Source organism: Hylobates moloch, unplaced genomic scaffold, assembly GCF_009828535.3.
Source record: "Hylobates moloch isolate HMO894 unplaced genomic scaffold, HMol_V3 SCAFFOLD_25, whole genome shotgun sequence".
Taxonomy (NCBI): domain Eukaryota; kingdom Metazoa; phylum Chordata; class Mammalia; order Primates; family Hylobatidae; genus Hylobates; species Hylobates moloch.
Window position 1 is genome coordinate 1,361,077 of NW_026652300.1, and position 20,709 is coordinate 1,381,785.

At 39.5% G+C, this 20,709-nt stretch overlaps 1 protein-coding gene across 1 annotated transcript in view; it reads left to right on the forward strand.

The window, feature by feature from the left end:
- Window positions 1–206: 206 nt before the first annotated feature.
- The window catches only part of LOC116812227 (neuroligin-4, X-linked-like), a 193,960-nt gene continuing 173,457 nt past the window's right edge, over window positions 207–20,709 (forward strand). Inside the window, exon 1 of the mRNA XM_058434441.1 lies at window positions 207–475. The gene's annotated coding sequence lies outside the window, so the exon portion shown is untranslated. The remainder of the gene's footprint in view (window positions 476–20,709) is intronic.

Here is a 20,709-nt window from a genome sequence, read left to right on the forward strand (position 1 = left end):
TGTAGCTGTGGATGTGGTTTTTGTAGCGATTGGGCCGACTGCGGAGATCCATTGCCTGCTGGCTTTGTAAATTTCATTCGGTTTGGTCCAATGGCAGAAGGAGAGCGACGGCGGCAGAAGGACCTCTCTCTCCTAGCTCTCTTGTTCTTGCAGAGACATCTTTCTCCCATCTTTGTCTCTTAGTACAGAGCTCTTATTCAGCCACTAGCTAGGCGTTTCCTGCTTCAATTGTAATGCTTGTTCTGCCCGGGGACACACTATTGACAGCAGAAACAATGAATTTCCTCCAAACCTGGCAATGTTGGTGGCTCTTGCATTCCTCTGGATGAGCGAGTCTAGTTGGGAGGTTCCAGAAGGGGAAGGCGCCTGGGCTTTCAATATATCCTCCTGAATCATACCTCGTTTCGGGTTCCCTAGTAAAATTTGGATGTGTAAAAATAACTCTTAACGGCGATTCAGGTCTTCCACAGCTAAGGTAGGTGCAATTTTAAGACGTGTCTCTCGCATATTTTTATTGTTATTTTAAAAAGACTTACATGTCTTTAAACAGTTTGACTTGCAGTGGCTCTCCAGAAAGGGAGGGAAAGCCTCACTGGGGATATTTGAGCTTCACTTCATCTGATATTTATTTATTTTTTCCTTTTATTATTATGATTATTGGAAAATTTGGGCAGGACTCTCTCCCATTTGTCTCGCTCCGTTTCTTCAATGTGGATGGGAATGTGGACATCAGTGTATAGCTTTTGCATGGAATCTCTCCGCAGGAACATTTAGTTTTATTTTGACTTAAAAATAAAAAGGCAGACCACCAATGTTGTTTGGAAGCATTTTGCTGCAATCAGCTGTTTGAAAGGCTCTGGGGCCTTGTGCGATGTGTTTAAAAAGTAGCGCTGCCTTCCATACAAATTAAAGGAAGACTGTGGCGGGGAAAGGAGGGGAAAAATACACACACACACACACGCACACACACACACATGTATATGCAGTACAGGGGAAAGGGAGGGAAGCGGCCAGGGCTGGATGTGTCGAAAGCAGGAGGACTTCTGCAAACTGTGAGCATGGAAGGCTTTTCTTCTCTTTTCTCCCCACCCCAATGCTCCCATCTTCTTTAAGAAAACCACCACCGCCTGGGGTGCTTTCTTTGGGAGGCTGGGGTTCGGGGTTAATGCTATTAACCAGAGAGAAAAGGGGGAAATAAAGCTTGGTTGGGGTTGCATTAAAAGATTTTATTCCCCTTCCTTCATCTCCTGGCCTTGGATAAGATAAGGCTTGGGGGATGCACAGAACAATCCAAGTGATTGATTAGGCCTGGCTTGGCTTGGTTGGGCTGGAGAACGATCGGGACGCGCTGGAAACCGCGCGTGAAGATGAAAAAACTGTAGCTCCGTGCTGCTCCTCCAAACCCGGGAGCGGGCTCCATGCACGCCTTTCCTGTGTGTGTGGGTTACAAGGGTGTGGGAGTGGTGAGGCAAGCCCCAAAAGTGGGGTAGAGCCGGTGGTTTTCATTCTTCGGAAGCCTTTGAGAGTGGCCTGGACCTTAGATGGCGGTGCAGGGCGGTTTGCCGCTGCTACCCTGGGCACCATCTCTGAACTGCCCACTTTTCCGGAGGAGCGGAAAAGTTGGAAGCCGAAAGGACAGGCGACTGGAGCCCTGGTCTAAGTATCAGGGTATCCGGAGCCCTAGTTAGTGCCCAGTAAGAACACCCCTTCTCCCATCGGGGTTTGGGAGGAGTGTTCAGCCTGCGGGTCTACTAGTCCCTAAGGTAGGGATGGGGGAGGGGTCTGAGGAATCCGTTCCAATAGGCACACCCGCCTCCCCCAGACCTAGAAAAGGCAACCACGACCGGCTCCTTCCTCCCATACCATCCCATCTCAAGACTCTCTGCTGACCCGGGCCGATTTCATCTGGTCTCTTTCTCCCCCGCTTCCCACCTCCCAATTCCCGCGCAGCTAGTCTCCGTTCCCTCCCACTCCCGTAGGCGGAACTGAAAGCGAAGATCAGCCAAGAGCGCAATCGGAGGTGGGAGAGACGGTGGCGGTTGAGCTAGGGGCTGCGAGACGAAGCAGGGAGAGAGTGAACTTCAGCCCCGTCCCCTCCCCACTGCCGCGGCTGGGGCAACCCAACCCGCGCCTGAAACGGCTTGGCTTGACCTGAGGATGACACGTGGGTGGGGGGCTTGCTGTGGGACAAGAGGATCAGGTCCGTGCCTGCGCCCTCGACTCAGAGGTGGCTCTGCCTGAGGTTTTCCAGGGGGCCTATCTACCCCGGGGACAATCTCATCCTTCAGGAGGTCTCCTGGACGCCCTTTCCTCCCAATGCCGCCAGCCTGACCTGGCTCTTTCGTCCCTCGGAGAACCGGTAAGCTGGGGTCCCTCGGCGGGGGTCTCGTGAGCCAAGGAGCGAGCTTTGCGCCCCTGGTATCTAGGCCCGGTGCTCCGCGCAAATCTGAGGCCGGAGCAGCGGGGGGCGGAAGCGGGCGGGTTGAGGGAGTCAGGTCAACCCTTGCACCCGAGAGGCCTGCCCAGGACCACCCTGGGAACGAATGTCCCGCTCGGAAAACGACATGCACCCGTAGGATGTCCTCCGCATCATATCCCTCCCCTTGCTCAGAAGGCTTTTTCTTTTCTTTCCCTTTTTTTTTTTTTTTTTCCCCGAACCGAGGGTTTCCTTTTCTCTGGCTTCTTCCACGCCTTACCGCAGTTGTGGGCCTCTTTTCATGTATGTGCGGCTGGTACCTCCGGGATGGAGGGGAAAGGGGTGTAGGAGGCAGCGTGGAAGGGTACTAGGAGGTGGCGGCGGGGTTTTGGATCCGGTGATGCTCCCGAGCTTGAAGCTCGCGGGGGCGCTGGGCCCGCATTTCACGAATTCAGCCCAGGGCTTGGGCAAGACTGCCTGGAGCGAGGACGGAGGATCCAGATTCACCATTTGGACCCAACTTAAGAAATTTGGGGTGAGGGTTGGTTAGGGGTTTTGAAACTAAGCAGGTGAAGTCCTTGCGAGCTGAATTCACAAGGTGGTAGTATGGCTTATTTTTATTTTTATTTTATTATTTTATTTTATTTTTCTATTGTTCATTTTTTTGTTTGTGGGGAGTGGGGGATTTTTTTTGTCTGTGTACTCCAGTCTTATGGTTTTTGAAGGCATCCGTTGTCCGTAGGGTTTACATTCCGTTGCATTATATTTTCTTAAAAGGAGGGTAGCGTGCATGAGCTTCCATTTCAGAATTAGTCGCTCCTGTGACGTAAGGGAGGCAAAAGCAAAGAAAAGGAAAAAGAAACAAAATAAGAAGTTCAGGGAGGCTTCCTTATCCCGATGAAGCCGGAATTCCCAGTTTGTGTGGTCGTTCTGCGGGCAACATAGAAGTGCGTGTTTCAGAAATCCTGGGTAGCTTCTTTCTTCTCCAACTAGAAATTAAATGGCCAGGGTGCAAACACCTGACTTTGATGAAAACAAAGTGGCAGAAACTGCAAGAGACCTGCTTGGTTTCAAAGAATGCACTGAGCCTTTTCCTAGAGGATGGCAGAGCTGGGAGAAATCAGATCTCAAATAAATCTACAGTTTTGTGAGGGCAGATTTGGAGAGTGGAGAATTATTTCATACCTTTAGTTGGCAGTGGAGAATATGTTAGCAGTGATCCATTAAATCCTTAGCACAGATTTTCCTGTGGAAATGAGCAAAATGTTAAGAGGTTGGGGTATGGCTACATAGGAATTTCATGGAGACCTCTGCAAGGATATATTTTCTCAGATTAGAAATCCAGTATTTTATTACACAGTGCTGTGTATCTATGTGTGTGTGTGTGTATATATATATATATATATATATATATATATATATATGTGTGTATATATATATATATGGTCTTTTTAAAGAGTATCTTTGACATGTAAAAACATAATCAGGGCCATTGTAGGAAGTGGAAAATTACCTCATCAGTTTTAAATCAGTGGATTAAAATCGGAGGCTTGATTTTGTGTGTGTGTGTGTGTGTGTGACACTAGAATGATAATTTCATTTTCATAATAATGCCTGTGCTTGGGTACTATTTTAAAGGTGCTTTGATGTTTTCTTCTCCGGTGAAATAATTTTCCTTTTCTTTGTGTTTTATTTAAATAAACTAATGCCTCATATACAATAGGCCCTAAAACCAGTAACCTAGCTGATTTTTACCCAAACCTAAGAATATAACAGATACTTGGTAGGGGACTAGTGGCTGCATAATGTAGATAATGATGTTATCTTGATGCTGTAAAATTTACAAGCAGACTTGGAGGATTTTGAAAGTTCACAGTTTTGGGCCTGGAATGTAGACTAATGGTAAGCATACAGATTTTTCTTAAATTTGTGAATTTGGCTTTTTCATTTTTTTGTGTGTAGTAATTTGTGGAAAGGTTATAGTCTCTCCACAAAGACGGGAATTTTTGACTGACTCCCCACCAGAGAATTGCTTTCACAAGTGCAGGGGTCTCTTTAAAATCTCTTTGGAATACTGAGCTTTTATTTCTACACCACAAAAAAGGATCTCACGAAAGTAAACGTTCAAGTCCATGACAGAATGACCTTTTTTTTTTAACATTCTTTCATTTTAATTGGTACTCCACACTTCAGACCTTTCCTAAAACTTTGAATATTGTCAATAATGCAACTAGCTCAGTGAATATTGCGAATATTGCATTCAAAGGAAGTAGCAATATAAAAATATTTTAAGTCCTTTAATGTCCTCCTTCTGAAGACAGGCATGTGTGGTTAAAATATACTTAAATTCCAAATATGGTGAGAGCTGGTCTTAGGATGTGAATGTCAAGTTTAAGCAACACAATTTTAGTTTGTAAACCAGAATATATTCTTTCTGTACTACTTTCTGATTTTTGAGCATATGTATTCTATTCCTAAATGGGAAAAATATGTTCAGTTTAGTTCAAATCCTTTGCTTTTTTTTGTTTTTGTCTGAGTACTATACTTTTTCAGAGGAGAGACTTCATCTCCTACTGAATTATGTGAATGAATATTCAGACAGACTGTGCCTTCTGCATAGCCATCTTTTATTTCTTAAACCCCTGAGCTACCAGTTTTAAATCAAACATACAGCTTTTGCCCAGTCATTTAGAGAAAGTCAGAATGGAAATTAAAGCCCAGGCTGTTGAGGCAATTAGGTCATCTTCTGTGCCCTCTGCTACCATTCAGTCAACGAATATTTTCCAGTTTCATCATTTTAATGTAAACAACCTACATTTGGACTTTGAAAGTCTCCACTGTTCTTCGTTAAGTGAATGGCAGTGTAGGAAACCCTTCCTCATTTTTCTTGGGGGAGAATGGCACACATGAATGAGAAAAAAAGAAGGTGATACCTCCTAAAAGTTTGTCATTGTGACATTCATAGGCTTTGAATAAATCTATAGATGAAAAGGCCTTCTCTCTGCAGATGATTACATGAAATAAAAAATAAGTAAATAAAAGGCTCATAAACACACTACAGGAGTGGAATGTTGATGGTGGAAAACAGCCTATCTACCTTGTTTTGACATTTCAAACTTTAGACATTTTGTGTTGAGTTCACATGTCCAGATGTATGCGGAACACCTCCATACACCACATCTTCCCAAGGCATGCTCATCTTCCCAGAAATGGTACCTGAAGGAGTGCAGGCCTAACCCCAACAATATTTTTAAAAACTCTCTCTCTATATATAACTATATATACATAGAGTAAAACCTGTATCTTACTATATGTAATATATATAGTAATATATATTATAATAAGGTTCCTATTTATAAAGGAAAGAAGTTTAAATGACTTGCAGTTCAGCATGGCTGGAGAGGCCTCAAGAAACTTACAATTATGGGAAAGGGGAAGCAAACACATCCTTCACAGGATGGCAGGAAGGAGATGAATGAGAGCCAAGTGATTCAGGGAAAGCCCCTTATAAAATGATCAGATCTTATGAGAACTTACTCACTATCATGAGAATGGCATGGGGGAAACTGCCCCTATGATTCAATTATCTCCCACCATGTCCCTCCCATGACATATGGGGATTATGGAGCCACAATTCAAGATGAGGTATGGTCAAATCATATCGTGAGGTTTTATTATTTAAGACAGGAGAAGAGTAATCCTCCACCATTTAGACTGGAGATGAAGTACAGTGAACATTTATAGTCTCATTAGTTGAAGAATACATTTCGAAGAGAGAAATGTTAATTTCGTTATATTGCTAATGAAATGATCTAGGCTTTCACTGCTCTCTGGAAATGTGGAGAAGTGGACCAGGATTTTATTTGGGTTGTTTTATTTAAAATGTATATTATATAAAGAAATCATGGTTTGTCAAAGTAACAGAGCGCTATTTTTGGCTTACAATGGGACTTCCGTAGCTCCACCTGTTAATATCGGTGATCATTTTGGTTTTAAGAGGCCAGTACCTGATTGGATGATGAAAACTTGGATCTCAAAGCCATCACCCCAGGCACGTGATTTTATTAACATCTGTGGGCGTCTCTCCTGGCTCCCACATCAACCCTTCATCCTGGCTCATTTTCTCTGCTTGTTTTTGTTTGGTTGTTTGTATGCTTTGGGTGGGGAGAGGGGACACATATTTTGCTCAGGGCACCTTTTTCAGTCATGAAACGTAGCCTGTCGTATAAGCTGAAAAGGAACTTGGGTTGTTTCAAGTTGCGTTACGTAGTAAGTTTTTTGATCCCTAAAAAAAAAAAAGGACTGAGGTTACTAAAAGTGTTATTGGCACTGATAAAAGAGCTATGGTGAATTGTGGTTTGTTTTTGCAAGGTGTGGAAAAGGCCTCCTTGGTTCTGTGATGATGGCTGTAGTGAAGGTGCATGTGGTGCCATTTTCCACGTTCAGTATTTCAACACCACCAATATGTGGCTCTGGAGTATGGGACGGGCAAGTCCAAGAACTCAGTGAGGCATGCCATGTGACTCCAATGGTCAGTCAGAGCTGTTCAGCATGGAACTGTGGTCCCAAAAGCATGAGGGATGGAGGCAGAAGGAACTCATTTGAACTGAGTGTCTTTAACTTGTTCCAATCCTCACTACTCTCTGTGAATATAACTCTGTGAATGGGTTAGGTGGGGAAACTCAAAAAAGTAAATGCATGTTTTCACAAACAAATTATATCATTGTTAATGGTTTTCCTAAGTGAGACAATATGCTCTCATCTCCTGAAGCTACATTGTAAGAATGGCGGTGTGTATGAGCGGGTGTATACACATACATATGCGCATATGCCAACACATTAACTAGGAACTAGTTCTTGCAGAAAATGTTTTTCTCAGCCATTGTAACACACTAGATAAAAGCAAGTATGTGTGCATATATATTATATATATATATACATACACACACATATGTATGTACATATATATACACACATATGTATGTACATATATATACACACATATATGTACATATATATATCTGAAGGAAAATATGATTTTTCATTAGTTGTTTTCCTTTTCTTATCTCCATCATTCACCAAACCTACATTATATTAAACAGTCCATAACACCTGGCCTGGACAACAGAGTGAGACCCTAACTCTACAAACAAACAAAAATTAAAAACAAATTAGTTGGCATGATGGCAAGTACCTGTGGTTCCATCTGAGGTGGGAGGATCACTTGAGCATAGGAGTTCATGGCTGCAGTGAGCTATAATGACACCACTGTACTCCAGCCAGAGACACAGAGCAAGACCCTGTCTCTAAAAAATATACATAAATAAAACATAAAAAATAAAAATAGAAAATTTACAATGAAAGGTGTAAAGTTACCTATGATGGGTCTGGGTGTAGTCTTCATTTAGGAGTGAATACATTGATTAAAGTGAGACCTAAGTAGCAGAAAGTATGTGTTTAGCGACAGGTGCCCATTTTCTCTAGGTCTTCTGGAAGCCTTTTTTTCTAATTTGAGTTCTGATTCCAAAAAAGGTGTTATCGCCTATGCTTATGATGAAACTATCTGTATGTGTGACAAAATGTTACTGTGTCTTGCCCATCAATATTGTGCAATGTGGTATTCTTTCATGGGGCAATTGACAATTTTTACAGCGATCGAACTGGGCACCCTTTACTGAGGCTAAACTCATACAAACGTACACAGATCATAGATTATTCATTTCAGTTTCTACATATAATATGTAATTTATATACAATTGCATGTATGTGCATTTATATAATAATATTTGTATACAACTTATATACTTAAATAAAACCATCATCAATAGCTGTTTAATATATATTTATTTCTAGATAGTTGTATTTATGTACATTTACATAATTGTATTTATATACAGTTTATATTACTGATGAAAGCCTTTATCACTTGCAAACTTACTTATACAAAATACAGTTTATCTGAACATACAATGTATTATATAAATATAAATTATATATTAATATATAGCATATACAATGTCAGATGTATAATAAAATGTGTTTTGTGTACTTATTATTTATTATATATTGAGTATAACTCATTTAAATACAATTTTTTTTTTTTTTTTTTTTGAGACGGAGTCTTGCTCTGTCACCCAGGCTGGAGTGCAGTGGCGCACTCTCGGCTCACTGCAAGCTCCGCCTCCCGGGTTCACGCCATTCTCCTGCCTCAGCCTCTCCGAGTAGCTGGGACTACAGGCGCCCGCCACCACGCCCGGCTAATTTTTTGTATTTTTAGTAGAGACGGGGTTTCACCGTGGTCTCGATCTCCTGACCTCGTGATCCACCCGCCTCAGCCTCCCAAAGTGCTGGGATTACAAGCGTGAGCCACTGCGCCTGGCCTAAATACAATTTTTATATAATGTATTTTATATTATATAATAATATAATTTATATATTACTATTATATATACCTATTTTATATATAAGATATAATAAAATCTACCTAAATCTATAATAAAATATGTATATATCCATGTTCTGCATATGTATTTTTCTTGCTCTTTATGTATTAAAAATACATGCAAACTATATATGTAGTATATTGCAAACTATATAGACATGCATTTTCCAAAAGAAACTGTGTTATAGGTTGTGAGTGAACTTCTAGGCTGATTCACAGGAGCTATTGTTACTATGGTTAGTGGTCCATGGAAACTACAACTTTACTTTCAAGTGGAGCAGAAGAGCTGTAAATAACTGTAATATGATGGCAAGCACATTACGGCACTCTGTGAATCCTGAGGAATCGAACTTTAGTGTGTGTTGTGAACCAGTCAGGAAAGCTCATTTGAGTGGGAGTATGTGTCAAGCCATGTGTCTCTCCCACCGAGATGGATGGACAACATCTGCTTATAGACCATAGGACTGAGAACTATCTGAGGTTGTGTGGAAGTCATGACAAATTGGCAATGTCCTCAGTGTGCTCAGTGTGGGAGGTGGTGATGTCACTGGATCTATGCTTAGCTTTTGTCCCTCTATGGGACAGATTCTGTTGGCCAAATCACTTTTGTGGTCTTGCTCAAGATGAAAAATCAACATGGAAGGCTTAGAGGTTTAGTGCTCTAGTAATGGCAAGAAAGAAAATCAGTGACTAAGATCAATTTATCCTTTGTACAAAACAGCTTTTTAAGCAGCAGGAGCTGGCTGTTATATAGAGCCACCTAGTATGTTCTTTCATTTGTCACTTTTATTGAGCATCTATTATATTCCAGATTCAGGCCAGAAAGCAAATTCTGTGCTGGTAATAGAGAGGTAAAATAGGCCATCCGTGTACTCTAAAAAATCCTGCAAATGTGTGGACATTCATAAGAACGTTGTTAAGATATTTAGTTCAGGTATGTATTACTTTCTTTCATTTTTCTGGTATACATTACTTTTTTTTCTTTCATCCTCATCCCTCTCTCCTTCGCTTCCTTCCTTCTTTCCTTACTTCCCTCCCTCCTTCCTTCTTTTTCTCTATTTTCCTTGCTTTTTTCCCTCCCTCCTTCCCTCCCTGCCTCTCTCCATTCTTCTTTCCTTCATTCCTTCCTTCTTTCCTTCCTTTATTTCTTCTTCCCTCTTTCTTTTATGCTATTTGTGTGAGTGATAAAATCTCAGGGCTCCTTAAAATATTAAAGGGAAAATGAAGATAATTCTATTGAAGAACAGATCAAATAGGAAAGAGGAATGAAAAGAAAGCCTCCTGGAATGACAAATAAGCATGTCCTTTATGATTTAATAAAATTTTTCATATACCGTATTTGTATAGCTGGTTAGATTTTAAAACTTTGTCAAACCCTATATTTGTAAAACCTTAGTTTTCATTTTAGTAAATTACATGGATGAATGCACACATAAAGCAGATTACCTTGATTCAACAAAAACATTCAAATATCAGTGATTTTTTTTTAACATAGAGTAGTGGAAACAGCTTCATTAATTTATGGCTATTTCCTACATAATTTTTAAAATCAATAAGCAACAGTCAGATATTTCAGCATTTTTAAGGCATGAACAGTACCTTGAATTCTAAAATATTGTAGTCTAAAACATCTGGTAACATCACAGGTAATTGCTTCAAACTCTACCTCCCCTCATATAATTTACTTTTTTTAACAATTTAAGGTCTTTTAGAGTCATGAAAGAACCTTTAAAATGGACAACATCATTCATACTGTTTAGCTAGGATTGCTTAAAGATGGAGCATAGATTACGTTGTCTCAGAGGAAAATATTTTATGAAGATTCTTTTTTTTATGTTCTTGGATACATGTGCAGAATGTGCAGGTTTATGACAGAGGTATACGTGTGCCATGGTGGTTTGATGGACCTATCAACTGGCCATCTAGGTTTTAAGCCCCACATGCATTATGTATTTCTCCTAGAGCTTTGCCTCCCACTTTCTCCCACCCTGCAACAGGCCCCAGTGTGTGAAATTCCCCTCTGTGTGTCCATGTGTTCCCATTGTTCAAATTGGACTTATGAGTGAGAACATGTGGTGTTTGTTTTCAGTTCCTGTGTTAGTTTGCTGAGAATGATGGTTTCCAGCTTCATCACGTCCGTGGAAAGGACATGAACTCATTCTTTTTCATGGCTGCTTGGTATTCCATGGTGTATCTGTGTCACATTTTTTTCTATCCAATCTATCACTGATGATCATTTGGTTTGGTTCCAAGTCTTTGCTATTGTAAATAGTGCTTCAGTAACCATACCTGTGTATGTGTGTTTATAGTAGAATGATTTATAATCCTTTGGGTATATATGCAGTAATGGGATGGCTGAGTCATATGGTATTTCTGGTTCTAGATCCCTGAGGAATCTCCACACTGTCTTCTGCAATGGTTGAACTGATTCATAGCCAACAAATGTATGAAAAAAAGCTCATCATCACTGGTCATTAGAGAAATGCAAATGATTCTTTAAAAAGTATAACTCCCAAATCAGGTATTCTATCTTGAAGAGGCTCCCTGGTCCAATATTTCTGGAAAACCTCATGTATCATTTGCCTCTCTTGAATTTTACCCTGAAGACAGACACATTATGGCCTTAAAGCCTCCTGTACTAATGGATTTAGCAGGCATGACAACTAACTTAAGGTTGGTTCTTTGCAATGAATTTTAATCAAATTAACTACCTAACAGTATTGAGAATACTTCCATTGACACAGAGCAGAAAGAAGTGCTAACAGGGTATGAAGTATCTTTAAATTACCAAAATAATTTGGAGAAATGAACTTGTTGATTTTTTCTTTATTTTACTTACTTATTCAAAACTTGTTGAGTGCCAAGAAGTGGGATACAAAGACAATGAAATTGTTTATTTTTCCGATATTAACCATAGGCTAATATTATTTTGCACCTCTGGTCTTATGTTTGAGAACAAATAAGTTTTATCTGAATATTTTATCTCTTGTGTGGTGTGTGTGTGTGTGTTTAATCTCTCATGCCCTGTGTCAAAAATTAAGAAAAAGAACAGTTTGATTCAGTCTTCACACATCTTTCTTAAACAGTTAAAGGCAAAATCATCAGAGCTACATGGAACAAATATTAGGAATTAGGTTCATGTTTGAATTCTCAGAGGGTGATTATATGGCTCAATTTTAATTTCTTCAACAGACAGAGTACTATTGTTGATGAACAAGGAGACAAAAGTATTTGATAAACATTATGTAGTTAATATGATTCTTGAGGGAGGGGAGAAGGCTGCCTGTCTTAGATAATGCTTTCGATGGTAGGTTTGTCCTAGCCTTGAGGTAGCAGGCTTGCTCTGTTGGCTGAAGAAGACTTAACATGCATGCCAGTATTGCAAATTTACCTACATGCCAAGTGTATGCTGTATGGGAAGATATGAATAATGTAGATCCCATTACAGAGAATGATGTGGAACAGATAAACTTAATGCATCAGAACCATTGAGAAGTAGACAAGACATTTAGAAAATAACAACAGCAACAAAAACAAATATAAACAAACCACAATCAAAACCGTTACATTTGGGTTTCTAGTTGCCTGTTACCACAGAGGGTTCTGGTTACTAGCTAAAATGTAACCCAGTAGGAAGGTCAACACAAGGCACTTCATGCTGTGTAAAACAGTAACAAACAGTAAGGATGACTCAGGGAGAAAGGGTAACAAGTTATATTGAAGTTAAATGCCAGACAGAAAGTGTAACAGTTACATGGAAATTAAATACCAGTTACCTGTGGAGAGACTGAAAATACAAAGCAGACACAGGAAGGGTAGTAGTAGGACAAGGCACTGGGTGGGGGTGGGGTGGTGGGAATCTGAATTTGTTGCAGCTTGAAATTGCAGCTTGAAACTAACCAGCCAACTCTAATGAGGGCATTGATATGGGAAAAACACTGCCTCAGAAAAAAAAATCTGACAACCTAGGTAGAGATGAAATGGTACCATATTCTGAGGATGGAATAGTAATTCACACATGGCTTCACATAAAATTTGTGTGACAATGATTATTTACTATGATTCAGTCTGCCATGACAATTCTACCAGTAAAATAACTTTCTAGGATTTATTTGATATCAGTTGATAAGCCTACCTTAAATGAATAACCAGAATATGACAACAGAAAATTAATGTAAAATTACACAAATAGTTATGTGTCTAGATACTTCACTATCGAATGTATTTGGGCATTTAATCTAGTCAAATCTGAATAATAAAAAATTCTTTCTTTCTAAACCAACATTTATCTTGATATTATATATACATATGTAAATTACAACCATATATTTGCATATGTAAATTACACAGCAATTTACACATAGATACATACATAGCTCACTTTTTTGTTGGGGAACACATTTTCCTGAAGGTTTTTAAACTAATAATTATTCTACCTGTAATACTATAGCAGTATTGGTAAAAAGTTCAAATGTAGCTGGGTGGAGTGCTTCATTCCTGTAATTCCAGCATTCTGGAAGGCCAACACAGGAGGATTACTTGAGTCCACCACTTTGAGAACAGCCTGGAAAATCCTATACGTACAAAAAAAAAAAAAGTAAGCCAGGTGTGGGTGGTGCATGTCTGTAGTCCCTGCTACTCATGAGGCTGAGGTATAAGGATCACTTGAGGAGTTTGTCAGGAGTTTGAGGCTACAGTACACTATGATCTCACTACTGCATTGCAACCTGGGCAACAGACTGACACCCTGTCTTTTAAAAAGAATTCAAATATATCATTTATGTGGACAGAATCTGACTGGTGTCATTGTGTTGCTGAATCATTCCAGGGTATGCATTTACCTTTTCTCTCTTGACTTTAAACAGCTTATGCAAAAACAAACAACTAAATAGAGAAGCAGTCTGCAAAACTATATTTAAAAGTAAACCATACTCCCTCACCCGTGACTCCACAAAAATACCGTTTTATGTAGAGAAACCACAGACGGTGCAGCCCCCAAACCTGGAGCATCCTCAGGTACCTTGGGGTGTTCTGGAGTGAAAGGCTAAATCTTAGAGGCATTTGTTCACACCTGGGTAGGCATCCTGATTGGCTAGTGAAGAAACAGCTGTCCATGCCGTGGTCAGTTTTAGGCTTTCCTGGAAGGGAATTTATCCAGCACTGGGGGTTCCTGAAGATGCTTATGGCAAGTTATGTTCAGTGACGCGAGCTGCATCCTGATTTATCTGTTATTCAATCTGTACTTCATAATAAAAAAGGTCTGCTTTGAAAATGAAGTCATGCACTTTGCTTTATTTTGCCCATTTGATGTTTCTTCTAATGTTGTAAGCTTCTCATGAATTGGCATAAGCAGATGTGTTAAAAATTGATCCATCCAGGACATTTTTGCTAGTCTTAGCTCACCATAGCAGGTCAGAATGGAAGACAGTTGCTTCTCTTTCCTCCTCCCTTCCTCTCCCCATCCCACCTCACATCTGACATCCTTCCCCTCTTAGGAAAAAAATCCTCTGTTCAAATTAAAAAGCGTGGCCTGGTATGATGGCTCATGTCCGTAATCTTAGCACTTTGAGAAGCCAAGGAGAGCAGATCACTTGAGGTCAGGTATTCAGTCAGTGATACACTCTCTATACTAAAAATACACAAATTAGCCAGTTTTGGTGTCATGCACCTGTAGTCCCATCTACTTGGGAGGCTGAGGCAGGAGACTTGCTTGAACCTGGGAGGTAGAGGTTACAGTGGGCTAATATCATGCCACTGGACTCCAGCCTAGGTGACAGAGCGAGTCTCTGTTTCAAAAAAAGAAAAAAAAATATCGAAAATTTTTCAAGTATATACTGTCCACATCTTGCAACTGTTTCACACTTCACTGGGATTATGAAGTGAAATGGAGTGCTATTATTACCTTGTTACCTGCTTTCAATTTGGAAAGGTAAAAATGTCCTTCAGGGCTATTGAACTGCCTGCACTGAACTTAAAGTACAGTTTACTGGAATATTCATGATGAAATTGAAAAAATAGAATTACAGATTGTTAGGACTTGAATGTACTTGAGCAATCATTTGTATTCCCTCATGTACACAAGGAAATGGAGTCACAGAAAGTTTCAGGGATTTATCCCCATACTTTTAGACACTGAAATGTTCCTGAAATGAAATGAAATACTCCCAATTTTTAATGTATCTGCTTATGTCAATTCATGACAAGCTTACAAAATTAGAAGAAACATCAAATGGGCAAAATAAAGTGAAGTGCATGATTTCATTTTCAAAACAGACTTTTTTTATTATGCAGCAGTGATTGAATAACAGATAAATCATTTCAATGAAATGATCAATGAGAGAAAACAAGAAAAGATATGTCCTGCATTAAAAGCTGCATTTGGTGGTAACTCATTTTGGTTTATGAGTTATGATGAATGCATCTTAGCTGTTTCTAACCCACCCCATTCCCTATTTTTATTTGTCAGTTAAAACACAGCATTTTTCCTTTTTTTTTGGAAGTGTTAATTGCATTTGTTTAATGCATCTTGCTGTGTCTCAGGCATTGTTAAGAAGGGATAAAACCTTTTTTCAGGGATGATTCCTTCCTTTCCTTAACAGGGCTTTGTCTGTGATGGGAACTTTAAGTTTTACTTAATTATTTATTTGTCGTTGTTTTTAAGAGATAGGGTCTCACCAGCTTGCAAAGGCTGGTCTCAAACTCCTGGGCTCAAGGGATCCTTCTGACTGACGTCTTGAAACACTGGGATTACAGGCTTGAGCCACAGCACTTGGCTCTATCTTTCTGCAAAAAAACAGCAGTTCTAATTCTCTCTCCATCTATGTCTAGACCAGGGAGATATAATCAAGAGAAAAGAAACATCTACCTTCATTAGATTAAGAATCAAAAGGGCCTATAGGCAAAAAGGCTCCAGGACCCTCTTGGGTGAGCCTGTGCATTGAAATCTTCAGCGTCATAGAGACACAGAAGTCCAAATAGGAAATTGGATTTGCCCTATTTTCTTAGCCTCCTCTGATCTGTGACCGTTTCTTAGTCTTTCTTTGTTTTTCATGACCTCAATAGTTTTGTGGTATTAATATTATGGAAAATGTCCACCACCTGGGGTCTGTCTGATGTTTTAGACAGGGATATGTGTTTTGGGGAGAAAGTCTGCAGAGATGAATCAATCATTTATATCAGTATGGGCACATGGATGTTTTGGATATACTTTAGGTTTTAATTCAATACTATGTTACTGTGAGTTGTTCTACTTTATATTCTTTGTGGCCATGATGAGACATTAAAAAGTCTATTCACTTGAATAGCAAGTAAATGAGAGGACTCAATGGCAAATCACTCTTAGAGAAAATCTTAACCCTGCTGATTCATGGATGCTCAGCTTGCAGAAACACCTTCTTTGATCAGGAAACCTCAGTGGACAGGCAAACCTTACAGTGTCCTTGAACATGCTTCATTACTTTAATCTATGACCTTCCTATGCAGTAAGCAAAAACACCCGTACCACAGCTTAAGAGCAGGGCATAGGTCATTACTTCCCACTACTCATCCTAGTGTCTTTTGATAAAGAGGAATAAAGTTGAAGGAACATATTACTAACCAGAAGGCTTCCAGGAGACCCCATTGATCAGGATAGATGTTGCAGTCCCCATATAAATGGCTGTGTGCATCATTTCACAACCATCTATATTTCAAAAGGTGATATCATCCTCTTCATGTTATGATGTATTTTAACATAAAATTTTATTATGCATATAGGCAGTTATTATATAAGGATTGCTTAAGAAGCAATCATTTTTTTAAAAAAAATCATGTAACTGGATCCATTCTCTGAATAAAGAATATAAGCAAATCATAACCATTCAAAGGGGCTTTTAAAGGATGATTTTTTTCTTATGGTTAAGGAATGAGGAGTAGTATAGGAAAGAAATACAGAAACTTTGAAAAAAATGTAAAACTGGATCATCATTCCATAGGCTAGTACTTAATAGTAAATAACTTGTATAATTTGTTCCCATGATTTTCTGAAAATTTTAAACCATAGACAACAGTTCTCTATCTACATCTATGTGTTTATCTGTATTTATATCATATGTATGTATATACATTTATATTTGCATATATATAACATCTTTGTTCATATGGTATCTGTACCAGTATTAGAGTCTATAGCTACAGCATATCAATAACTGTATCTATATCATATTGTACATTTTCTTATCTATATCTTAATCATATCTGTTTTTATATGTGTATCTGTACAAATATCTTTACTGATATTCATATTACATATCTATATGTAGATCAATCTGTATTTCTACACCATTTGAACTTACATTTCATACAATATTATAGCATAAGCCATTTAAGGATTATTAAAAATCTTTATAAGCATTTTTCATGATCAAGTTTCTCAAAAGATTATGCTTTAACCTATCCAGTTCTTTGTATATTTTTTGACATTTAGGTTATTTTAATGCTTTTGCTCCTCTAAGTTATTTCCCTTTTTTTTTTTTTGCTCCACACCTGTCCCTCCTCTAACGTGTTTTCAAATTCTTCCTTGTAAATTGTGCATTCCTCATTCTAGGGGCATTACTTATTTTCTTTTGCTTGCTTCAAAAAACATTCTGCATTGGTCTGTACACATTTTCCCTCTTACATCCTTTCTGTAAACATTTGTATTCAGTTGAAATCTTATGGAATACTTTACCACAGAAAATTTCTGGTGTATGCCAAAAAGAGAAAAGAAAATAGAATAATGGATCCCATGTGCCCATCATTTGCTTCAGCAATTATGAATGCGTAGTGTAATTTTTAGTATTTAACCTCATTTATGTTTCCATTCTTATTATGGCATGACGCAATTTATTTAAAGATAGTTCAGTGAGAACCATTCACTCCCCTGGAAAGGAGTCTGGAGCCCAGAATTCAAAGTGGTCTGGCTCGGCGGGTCTCATCCCCACCGAGTCTAGCAAGCCAAGATCCACTGGCTTGAAATCTTGCTGCCAACACAGCATTCTGAGGTCAACCTGGGACACTCCAGCTTGGTGGGGGGAGGGGCGTCTGCCATTGCCAAGGCTTGAATAGGCAGTTTTACCCCCACAGTGTAAAGAAAGCCACCTGGCAGTTCAAACTGGTCAGAAGTCTCCACAGCTCATCAAGGCCACTGTGTCAAGACTGCCCCTCTAGATTCCTCCTCTCTGGTCAGGGCATCCCTAAAAATAAGGCAGCAGCCCAGTCAGGCGCATGTAGTTAAAACCCCCATTTCCCTGGGAAAGAGCACCTGGGGGAAAGGGCAGCTGTGGGTGTACCTTCAGCAGACTTAAACGTCCCTCCCTGATGGCTCTGAAGAGAGCAAAGGCTCTCCCAGTGCAGCGTTCAAGCTCTGCTAAGGGTCAGACTGCCTCCTCAAATGGGTCCCTGAACCCTGTGTATACTGACTGGGACACACCTCCCAGCAGGGGCCAACAGACACCTCATACAGGAGAGCTCTTGCTGGCATCTGGTGGGTGCTCCTCTGGGATGAAACTTCTAGAGGAAGGAGCAGGCAGCAATCTTTGCTGCTCTGCAGCCTCTTCTGGTGATTCCAAGGCAAACAGGGTGTGGGATGGACCTGGAGCAATCTCCAGCAGAACTGCAGCAGAGAGGCCTGTTAGAAGGAGAACTAACAAACAGAAAGGAATAGCACATCCACTCAGAGGCCCCATCTGAAGGTCACCAACATCAAAAATCAAAGGTAGATAAATCCATGAAGATGGAGAGAAACCAGTGTAAAAAGGCCGAAAATTCGAAAAACCAGAATGACTCTTCTCCTCCAAAGGATCACAACTCCTCAGAAGGGAGGGAACAAAACTGGATGGAGAATGATTTTGATGAATTGACAGATGTAGGCTTCAGAAGGTGGATAATAACAAATTCCTCTGAGCTAAAGAAGCATGTTCTAACCCAATGCCAGGAAGATAAGAACCTTGAAGAAAGGTTAGATGAATTTCTAACTAGAATAACCAGATTAGAGAAGAACATAAATGACCTGATAGAGCTGAAAAACACAGCATGGGAACTTCATGAAGCTCACACAAATATCATTAGCTGAATTGATCAAGTAGAAGAAAGGATATCAGAGATTGAAGATCAACTCAATGAAATAAAGTGAGAAGACAAGATTAGAGAAAAAGAATGAAAAGGAATGAACAAATCCTCCAAGAAATATGGGACTTTGTGAAAAGACCAAATTTAAGTTAGAGTGGTGTGCCTGAAAGTGACAAGGACAATGGAACCAAGTTGAAAAACACTCTTCAGGTGTTATGAAGGAGAACTTACCTAACCTAGCAAGGCAGGCCAACATTAAAATTCAGGATATACAGACAATACCACAAAGATACTTCTCGAGAAGAGCAACCCCAAGACACATAATTATCAAATTCACAAAGGTTGAAATGAAGGAAAAAATGTTAAGGGCAGCCAGAGACAAAGGTCATGTTACCCACAAAGGGAAGCCTGTAAGGCTAATAGCAGTTCTCTTTGCAGAAACCCTGCAAGCCAGAAGAGAGTGGGGGCCAGTATTCAACATTCTTAAAGAAACGAATTTTCAACCCAGAATTTCATATCTAGCCAAACTAAGCTTCATAAGTGAAGGAGAAATACAATCCTTTACAGACAAGCAAATGCTGAGAGATTTTGTCACCACCAGGCCTGCCTTACAGGCACTCCTGAAGGAAGCACTAAATATGGAAAGGAACAACTTGTACCAGTCACTGCAAAAGTATACCAAATTGTAAAGAACATTGACACTATGAAGAAACTGCATCAACTAATGTGCAAAATAACCAGCTAGCATCATAATAACAGGATCAAATTCATATATAACAATATTAACCTTAAATATAAATGGGCTAAAATCTCCAATCAAAAGGCACAGACTGGCAAACAGGATAAAGCATTAACACCAATTGGTGTGCTCTGTTCAGGAGACTCATCTCATGTGCAAAGACACATATTGGCCCAAAATAAAGGGATGGAGGAATATTTACCAAGCAAATGGAAAGCAAAATAAAAGAGCAGGGGTTTCAATCCTAGTCTCTGATAAAACTCACTTTAAATCAACAAAGATCTAGAGACAAGGGCATTACATAATGGTAAAGGGATCAATGCAAGAAGAAGAGCTAACTATCGTAAATATATATGCACCCAGTATAGGAGCACCCAGATTAATAAAACAAGTTCTTAGAGACCTACAATGAGACCTAGAATGCAACACAGTAATAATGGGAGACTTTAACACCCCACTGTCAATATTAGACTGAACAATGAGACAGAAAATTAGCAAGGATATTCAGGACTTGAACTCCGCTCTGGATCAAGTTGTATCAAGTGGACCTAATAGACATCTATAGAAGTCTACACCTCAAATCAACAGAATATACATTCTTATCAGCACTTCATCTCAATTCTTCTAAAATTGACCACATAATTGGAAGTAAAGCACTCCTCAGCAAATGCAAATGGATTGAAGTCATAACAAACAGTCTCTCAGACCACAGTGCAATCAAATTAGAACTCAGGATTATAAATCATTATACTATAAAGACACACGCACACATATATGTATTACAGCACTATTCACAATAGCAAAGACTTGGAACCAACCCAAATGCCCATCAGTGATAGACTAGATAAAATGTGGCACATATACAACATGGAATTCTATGCAGCCATAAAAAGGATGAGTTCATATCCTTTGCAGGGACATGGATGAAGCTGGAAACCACCATTCTTAGCAAACTAACAAAGGAACAGAAAACCAAACACCACGTGTTCCCACTCATAAGTGAGAGTTGAACAATAAGAACACATG